The following is a 10000-nucleotide window of genomic DNA, read 5'->3' as shown; positions in this document are numbered from 1 at the left end:
TATTTTTGAAGCAGTACAAATCAGTAACCAGCGACACTTAGAATATTTTTGGAGCAGTACAAATCAGTAACCAGCGACACTTAGAATATTTTTGAAGCAGTACAAATCAGTAACCAGCGACACTTAGAATATTTTTGGAGCAGTACAAATCAGTAACCAGCGACACTTAGAATATTTTTGAAGCAGTACAAATCAGTAACCACTGACACTTAGAATATTTTTGAAGCAGTACAAATCAGTAACCAGCGACACTTAGAATATTGTTGAAGCAGTACAAATCAGTAACCACTGACACTTAGAATATTTTTGAATCAGTACAAATCAGTAACCAGCGACACTTAGAATATTTTTGAAGCAGTACAAATCAGTAACCACTGACACTTAGAATATTTTTGAAGCAGTACAAATCAGTAACCGCTGACACTTAGAATATTTTTGAAGCAGTACAAATCAGTAACCAGCGACACTTAGAATATTTTTGGAGCAGTACAAATCAGTAACCAGCCCCACTTAGAATATTTTTGAGTCAGTACAAATCAGTAACCAGCGACACTTAGAATATTTTTGAAGCAGTACAAATCAGTAACCACTGACACTTAGAATATTTTTGAAGCAGTACAAATCAGTAACCAGCGACACTTAGAATATTTTTGAAGCAGTACAAATCAGTAACCAGCGACACTTAGAATATTTTTGGAGCAGTACAAATCAGTAACCAGCGACACTTAGAATATTTTTGAAGCAGTACAAATCAGTAACCAGCGACACTTAGAATATTTTTGGAGCAGTACAAATCAGTAACCAGCGACACTTAGAATATTTTTGAAGCAGTACAAATCAGTAACCACTGACACTTAGAATATTTTTGAAGCAGTACAAATCAGTAACCAGCGACACTTAGAATATTGTTGAAGCAGTACAAATCAGTAACCACTGACACTTAGAATATTTTTGAATCAGTACAAATCAGTAACCAGCGACACTTAGAATATTTTTGAAGCAGTACAAATCAGTAACCACTGACACTTAGAATATTTTTGAAGCAGTACAAATCAGTAACCAGCGACACTTAGAATATTTTTGAAGCAGTACAAATCAGTAACCAGCGACACTTAGAATATTTTTGGAGCAGTACAAATCAGTAACCAGCGACACTTAGAATATTTTTGAAGCAGTACAAATCAGTAACCACTGACACTTAGAATATTTTTGAAGCAGTACAAATCAGTAACCAGCGACACTTAGAATATTTTTGAAGCAGTACAAATCAGTAACCACTGACACTTAGAATATTTTTGAAGCAGTACAAATCAGTAACCGCTGACACTTAGAATATTTTTGAAGCAGTACAAATCAGTAACCAGCGACACTTAGAATATTTTTGGAGCAGTACAAATCAGTAACCACTGACACTTAGAATATTTTTGAAGCAGTACAAATCAGTAACCGGCGACACTTAGAATATTTTTGAAGCAGTACAAATCAGTAACCACTGACACTTAGAATATTTTTGAAGCAGTACAAATCAGTAACCGGCGACACTTAGAATATTTTTGAAGCAGTACAAATCAGTAACCACTGACACTTAGAATATTTTTGAAGCAGTACAAATCAGTAACCGCTGACACTTAGAATATTTTTGAAGCAGTACAAATCAGTAACCAGCGACACTTAGAATATTTTTGTAGCAGTACAAATCAGTAACCAGCCCCACTTAGAATATTTTTGAGTCAGTACAAATCAGTAACCAGCGACACTTAGAATATTTTTGAAGCAGTACAAATCAGTAACCACTGACACTTAGAATATTTTTGAAGCAGTACAAATCAGTAACCAGCGACACTTAGAATATTTTTGAAGCAGTACAAATCAGTAACCAGCGACACTTAGAATATTTTTGGAGCAGTACAAATCAGTAACCAGCGACACTTAGAATATTTTTGAAGCAGTACAAATCAGTAACCAGCGACACTTAGAATATTTTTGGAGCAGTACAAATCAGTAACCAGCGACACTTAGAATATTTTTGAAGCAGTACAAATCAGTAACCACTGACACTTAGAATATTTTTGAAGCAGTACAAATCAGTAACCAGCGACACTTAGAATATTTTTGAAGCAGTACAAATCAGTAACCACTGACACTTAGAATATTTTTGAAGCAGTACAAATCAGTAACCAGCGACACTTAGAATATTTTTGGAGCAGTACAAATCAGTAACCACTGACACTTAGAATATTTTTGAAGCAGTACAAATCAGTAACCAGCGACACTTAGAATATTTTTGAAGCAGTACAAATCAGTAACCACTGACACTTAGAATATTTTTGAAGCAGTACAAATCAGTAACCGCTGACACTTAGAATATTTTTGAAGCAGTACAAATCAGTAACCAGCGACACTTAGAATATTTTTGGAGCAGTACAAATCAGTAACCACTGACACTTAGAATATTTTTGAAGCAGTACAAATCAGTAACCAGCGACACTTAGAATATTTTTGGAGCAGTACAAATCAGTAACCACTGACACTTAGAATATTTTTGAAGCAGTACAAATCAGTAACCAGCGACACTTAGAATATTTTTGAAGCAGTACAAATCAGTAACCACTGACACTTAGAATATTTTTGAAGCAGTACAAATCAGTAACCAGCGACACTTAGAATATTTTTGAAGCAGTACAAATCAGTAACCACTGACACTTAGAATATTTTTGAAGCAGTACAAATCAGTAACCAGCGACACTTAGAATATTTTTGAAGCAGTACAAATCAGTAACCAGCGACACTTAGAATATTTTTGGAGCAGTACAAATCAGTAACCAGCGACACTTAGAATATTTTTGACGCAGTACAAATCAGTAACCACTGACACTTAGAATATTTTTGAAGCAGTACAAATCAGTAACCAGCGACACTTAGAATATTTTTGAAGCAGTACAAATCAGTAACCGCTGACACTTAGAATATTTTTGAAGCAGTACAAATCAGTAACCAGCGACACTTAGAATATTTTTGTAGCATTACAAATCAGTAACCAGCGACACTTAGAATATTTTTGGAGCAGTACAAATCAGTAACCACTGACACTTAGAATATTTTTGAGTCAGTACAAATCAGTAACCAGCGACACTTAGAATATTTTTCAGTCAGTACAAATCAGTAACCAGCGACACTTAGAATATTTTTGAGTCAGTACAAATCAGTAACCAGTGACACTTAGAATATTTTTGTAGCAGTACAAATCAGTAACCAGCGACACTTAGAATATTTTTGAAGCAGTACAAATCAGTAACCAAGTGCATTTTTGAATTGGTTACTGATTTCTCCGTTGAAGTTGGGGCTGCGGTTGGCTTCAGTTAGTGGTGGGGGCTTAATTTTCGCCGAGGGGAGCGTGTCCCGGTAGTGTCTCCGAGGAAGTGGTACCTATTGAAGGGGGTGTTTCTGAATTTGGGCCCTTTTTGAGTGGCATTGCCGGATGGGTTTTGTGTTGAAGGCTTCCAAATCGGGTAGCTCAGCCGGATTTGACCCGGCGGTTCTACCGACTGTCACGCCTTCGAGGGGGGACTGTTGTCTAAGTTCAGGCCGGATTTGGTGAATTTCCTAAGTCGGGAAGTGGTCCCAACGGGTTTGGGAGTGAACCTAACTGCTCATACCAACTTTGAGGCTTTGGGCCGGGTAGCACAGTCGGATTTGACCCGGCGGTTCTGCCGAATGCCTGGCCTTCGAGGGGGGCCTGCCCTCTGAGTTCAGGCCGAATTTGGTGATTTTCCTAAGTCGGGAAGTGGTCCAAACGGGGATGGGAGTGAACCTGACAGCTCATACCGACTTTGGGGCTTCCAAGCCGGGTAGCTCAACCGGATTTGATCCAGCGGTTCTAGCGACTGCCACGGCTTCGAGGGGGGACTGTTGTCTAAGTTCAGGCCGAATTTGGTGAATTTCCCGAGTCGGGAAGTGGTCCAAACGGGGATGGGAGTGAACCTGACAGCTCTTACCGACATTGAGGCTTCGGGGGCCGGGTAGCTCAGTCGGATTTGACCCGGCGATTCTGCCGACTTCCACGCCTTCGAGCGGGGACTCTCCTCTAAGTTCAGGCCGAATTTGGTGAATTTCCTAAGTCGGGAAGTGGTCCAAACGGGGATGGGAGTGAACCTAACTGCTCATACCAACTTTGAGGCTTTGGGGCCGGGTAGCACAGTCGGATTTGACCCGGCGGTTCTGCCGAATGCCTGGCCTTCGAGGGGGGCCTGCCCTCTGAGTTCAGGCCGAATTTTGGTGATTTTCCTAAGTCGGGAAGTGGTCCAAACGGGGATGGGAGTGAACCTGACAGCTCATACCGACTTTGGGGCTTCCAAGCCGGGTAGCTCAACCGGATTTGATCCAGCGGTTCTAGCGACTGCCACGGCTTCGAGGGGGGACTGTTGTCTAAGTTCAGGCCGAATTTGGTGAATTCCCGAGTCGGGAAGTGGTCCAAACGGGGATGGGAGTGAACCTGACAGCTCTTACCGACATTGAGGCTTCGGGGCCGGGTAGCTCAGTCGGATTTGACCCGGCGATTCTGCCGACTTCCACGCCTTCGAGCGGGGACTCTCCTCTAAGTTCAGGCCGAATTTGGTGAATTTCCTAAGTCGGGAAGTGGTCCAAACGGGGATGGGAGTGAACCTAACTGCTCATACCAACTTTGAGGCTTTGGGGCGGGGTAGCACAGTCGGATTGACCCGGCGGTTCTGCCGAATGCCTGGCCTTCGAGGGGGGCCTGCCCTCTGAGTTCAGGCCGAATTTGGTGATTTTCCTAAGTCGGGAAGTGGTCCAAACGGGGATGGGAGTGAACCTGACAGCTCATACCGACTTTGGGGCTTCCAAGCCGGGTAGCTCAACCGGATTTGATCCGGCGGTTCTAGCGACTGCCACGGCTTCGAGGGGGGACTGTTGTCTCAGTTCAGGCCGAATTTGGTGAATTTCCCGAGTCGGGAAGTGGTCCAAACGGGGATGGGAGTGAACCTGACAGCTCTTACCGACATTGAGGCTTCGGGGCCGGGTAGCTCAGTCGGATTTGACCCGGCGATTCTGCCGACTTCCACGCCTTCGAGCGGGGACTCTCCTCTAAGTTCAGGCCGAATTTGGTGAATTTCCTAAGTCGGGAAGTGGTCCAAACGGGGATGGGAGTGAACCTGACAGCTCTTACCGACTTTGGGGCTTCCAAGCCGGGTAGCTCAACCGGATTTGATCCGGCGGTTCTAGCGACTGTCACGCCTTCGAGGGGGGACTGTTGTATAAGTTCAGGCCGAATTTGGTGAATTTCCCGAGTCGGGAAGTGGTCCAAACGGGGATGGGAGTGAACCTGACAGCTCTTACCGACTTTGGGGCTTCCAAGCCGGGTAGCTCAACCGGATTTGATCCGGCGGTTCTGCCGACTGTCACGCCTTCGAGGGGGGACTGTTGTATAAGTTCAGGCCGAATTTGGTGAATTTCCCGAGTCGGGAAGTGGTCCAAACGGGGATGGGAGTGAACCTGACAGCTCTTACCGACTTTGAGGCTTCGGGGCCGGGTAGCTCAGCCGGATTTGATCCGGCGGTTCTGCCGACTGTCACGCCTTCGAGGGGGGACTGTCCTCTGAGTTCAGGCCGAATTTGGTGAATTTCCGAGTCGGGAAGTGGTCCAAACGGGGATGGGAGTGAACCTGACAGCTCATACCGACTTTGAGGCTTCCAAGCCGGGTAGCTCAGCCGGATTTGACCCGGCGATTCTGCCGACTTCCACGCCTTCGAGGGGGGACTGCCCTCTGAGTTCAGGCCGAATTTGGTGCATTTCCCGAGTCGGGAAGTGGTCTCTGTCACAACGGGGGCAAGTGTCTGAAGAGGTAAAGTGAGTAACCAGCACAGCTTAGGGAAGGGTTCCAAAGTTCTCAACAATGTGAATTCGGTTACCAGGAAAGCTTAGGAAAGCTGCCTGACTGTCCCAAACGAATGAACTGCAAAACTTAGGGAACATGCCCGAAGATGCTTAAAAGTGTGAAATCAGTAAGCAGGAAAGCATAGGAAAGTGCCTGAAAGTGCTAAATGAGTAACATGAAAAACGTAGAAAAATGCCCGAAAATGTTTAAAAGTGTGAACTCAGTAACCAGCAAAACTTAGTAAAACGTTGGAAAAGCAGAAATGAGTAACCAGAAAAACTTAGAAAAATGTTTGAAAATGAGAAATGAGTAACCAGAAAAACTTAGAAAAATGTTTGAAAATGAGAAATGAGTAACCAAGAAAACTTAGAAAAATGCCCAAAAAGAAGAAATCAGTAACCAGAAAAACTTAGAAAAATGTTTGAAAATGAGAAATGAGTAACCAGAAAAACTTAGAAAAATGTTTGAAAATGAGAAATGAGTAACCAAGAAAACTTAGAAAAATGCCCAAAAAGAAGAAATCAGTAACCAGAAAAACTTAGAAAAATGTTTGAAAATGAGAAATGAGTAACCAAGAAAACTTAGAAAAATGTTTGAAAATGAGAAATGAGTAACCAAGAAAACTTAGAAAAATGCCCAAAAAGAAGAAATCAGTAACCAGAAAAACTTAGAAAAATGTTTGAAAATGAGAAATGAGTAACCAAGAAAACTTAGAAAAATGCCCAAAAAGAAGAAATCAGTAACCAGAAAAACTTAGAAAAATGTTTGAAAATGAGAAATGAGTAACCAGAAAAACTTAGAAAAATGTTTGAAAATGAGAAATGAGTAACCAAGAAAACTTAGAAAAATGCCCAAAAAGAAGAAATCAGTAACCAGAAAAACTTAGAAAAATGTTTGAAAATGAGAAATGAGTAACCAAGAAAACTTAGAAAAATGCCCGAAAAGAAGAAATCAGTAACCAGAAAAACTTAGAAAAATTTTCGGCCAAGTGTGAAAAATATTCTAAGTGTCAGCGGAGGAAAATGCCGAAGCATCGGGAAAGATTCAAAAACTCATGCCGAACATGAGTTCCGAAGTGCCGGAGGAACTGGGCGAATTGAGCCCGGCGGTTGGCCAGATGTCGTTTTGAGTCTGCAGCCCGAAAACTTTAACTTTGTCTGCCGCGGAAGTCTGGACCGGGAAAAATCCAAACGGTTTTGCCGGGTTCGAGTTCCAGAGCGAAGCAGTCGAATTTGAAATTCAGACCCATTCAGTGCCACTTGACATTGTGACACAGTGAGGTTGGCGGGGTACCCGGAGATTTCTGGGAACACGATTTTTAGAACAAAATGGCGGCGCGGGACCACTTTGAAAGGCATCCGAAAAACGGTTCCGCGGGCAGAGCACTTGAATGACAGGCCTGTGTGCATGCCCAAGAGCTCTCGGAAGTCTAATTTTTGACACTTTGTCAAATTTTCGACAGACTTACCCAACTCTTGCTGCCTGTTCTAAGAATCAGTCAGAGGCCTGTGCGGCGGTCTCTTGACACTTTGGAGGGCGGGCAAACCCCACGTTGACTCCGGCCGTCCCTCCAAAAGGCACTTGCTATTGGGGGAAAGGATTGCAAGTAGCCTGGTTCCCGTGGGAGCGGCCAGGAAGGGTGCAGGCTGGCCCTTGCCTGAGCATTCCCAAAACCCTCTTCCGCTGAGAGCAGACCTCGCACGCCGCACTACCGGCTCTGGGAGTGGTTGGCCGCTATTGTACATAGTCCGGTCCTTCCTCTGCCACCCGGCAAGTGCGATGGCTCTGCCGCCCTGCGGTGCTCGTCACCCAGGTTTGGGGAACACGATACTTAGAACATGTTGGCGGCTCGGGACCTGCAGGCGAAAGGGGCCCCGTGGTGCTGAGCACATCGACCTCGGGTCTCAGTGCAAGCCGGAGAGTTCGCGGAAGTCTTAAAAGATTTTGACATCTGCTCAATTCTTTGACAGGCTTGCCTGACTCTTTCCGTCCGTTCTAAGAATCAGTCGGAGGCCGGGGCGGGGACGGTCTCTTGACACACGGAGGGTTGGCTTCCCTCCTCAGGTGTTTGTGTCGAAAATGAAGGCGAGAGATGCAAGCGTCCTGGTTCCCCTGGGTGCTGCCAGCAAGGGTGCAGGCTGACCCTTGCCTGAGCACTCCCAAAAGCCTCTTAAGCTGAGAGCAGGCGCCGCACTACCGGCTCTGGGAGTCGTTGGCCGCTATTGTACATAGTCCGGTCCTTCCTCTGCCACCCGGCAAGTGCGATGGCTCTGCCTCCCTGCGGTGCTCGTCACCCAGGTTTGGGGAACACGATACTTAGAACATGTTGGCGGCTCGGGACCTGCAGGCGAAGGGGGCCCCGTGGTGCTGAGCACATCGACCTCGCGTCTCAGTGCAAGCCGGAGAGTTCGCGGAAGTCTTACAGGCTTGCCTGACTCTTTCCGTCCGTTCTAAGAATCTGTCGGAGGCCGGGGCGGGGACGGTCTCTTGACACACGGAGGGTTGGCTTCCCTCCTCAGGCTTTTGTGTCGAAAATGAAGGCGAGAGATGCAAGCGTCCTGGTTCCCCTGGGTGCTGCCAGCAAGGGTGCAGGCTGACCCTTGCCTGAGCACTCCCAAAAGCCTCTTAGGCTGAGAGCAGGCGCCGCACTACCGGCTCTGGGAGTCGTTGGCCGCTATTGTACATAGTCCGGTCCTTCCTCTGCCACCCGGCAAGTGCGATGGCTCTGCCTCCCTGCGGTGCCCGTCACCCAGGTTTGGAGAACACGATACTTAGAACATGTTGGCGGCTCGGGACCTGCAGGCGAAAGGGGCCCCGTGGTGCTGAGCACATCGACCTCGCGTCTCAGTGCAAGCCGGAGAGTTCGCGGAAGTCTTAACAGGCTTGCCTGACTCTTTCCGTCCGTTCTAAGAATCAGTCGGAGGCCGGGGCGGGGACGGTCTCTTGACACACGGAGGTTTGGCTTCCCTCCTCAGGCGTTTGTGTCGAAAATGAAGGCGAGAGATGCAAGCGTCCTGGTTCCCCTGGGTGCTGCCAGCAAGGGTGCAGGCTGACCCTTGCCTGAGCACTCCCAGAAGCCTCTTAGGCTGAGAGCAGACGCCGCACTACCGGCTCTGGGAGTCGTTGGCCGCTATTGTACATAGTCCGGTCCTTCCTCTGCCACCCGGCAAGTGCGATGGCTCTGCCTCCCTGCGGTGCCCGTCACCCAGGTTTGGAGAACACGATACTAAGAACATGTTGGCGGCTCGGGACCTGCAGGCGAAAGGGGCCCCGTGGTGCTTAGCACATCGACCTCGCGTCTCAGTGCAAGCCGGAGAGTTCGCGGAAGTCTAAAGCTTTTGACATTCGCTCAAAGCTTTGACAGGCTTGCCCGACTCTTTCCGTCCGTTCTAAGAATCAGTCAGAGGCTGGTGGGGAGGTCTCTTGACGCAAGGGGAGGGGTGGCGTCCCTCCTCAGGCGCTTGTGTCGAAAATGAAGGCGAGAGATGCAAGCGTCCTGGTTCCCCTGGGTGCTGCCAGCAAGGGTGCAGGCTGACCCTTGCCTGAGCACTCCCAGAAGCCTCTTAGGCTGAGAGCAGACGCCGCACAACCGGCTCTGGGAGTCGTTGGCCGCTATTGTACATAGTCCGGTCCTTCCTCTGCCACCCGGCAAGTGCGATGGCTCTGCCTCCCTGCGGTGCCCGTCACCCAGGATTGGAGAACACGATACTAAGAACATGTTGGCGGCTCGGGACCTGCAGGCGAAAGGGGCCCCGTGGTGCTTAGCACATCGACCTCGCGTCTCAGTGCAAGCCGGAGAGTTCGCGGAAGTCTAAAGCTTTTGACATTCGCTCAAAGCTTTGACAGGCTTGCCCGACTCTTTCCGTCCGTTCTAAGAATCAGTCAGAGGCCGGTGGGGAGGTCTCTTGACGCAAAGGGGAGGGGTGGCGTCCCTCCTCAGGCGCTTGTGTCGAAAAATGAAGGCGAGAGACGCGAGCGGCCTGGTTGCTTTGGGTGCTGCCAGGAAGGATGTGGTCTGACCCTTGCCTGAGCACATCCAAAAGCATGTGATGTTGAGAGCAGACCTCGAGCCCCGCACAACCGGCTCTGGGAGTCGTTGGCCGCTAT

Source organism: Hemiscyllium ocellatum (genome assembly GCF_020745735.1).
Source record: "Hemiscyllium ocellatum isolate sHemOce1 chromosome 15 unlocalized genomic scaffold, sHemOce1.pat.X.cur. SUPER_15_unloc_10, whole genome shotgun sequence".
Classification (NCBI taxonomy): Eukaryota; Metazoa; Chordata; class Chondrichthyes; order Orectolobiformes; family Hemiscylliidae; genus Hemiscyllium; species Hemiscyllium ocellatum.
Note: the sequence above shows the minus strand (reverse complement) of the source record.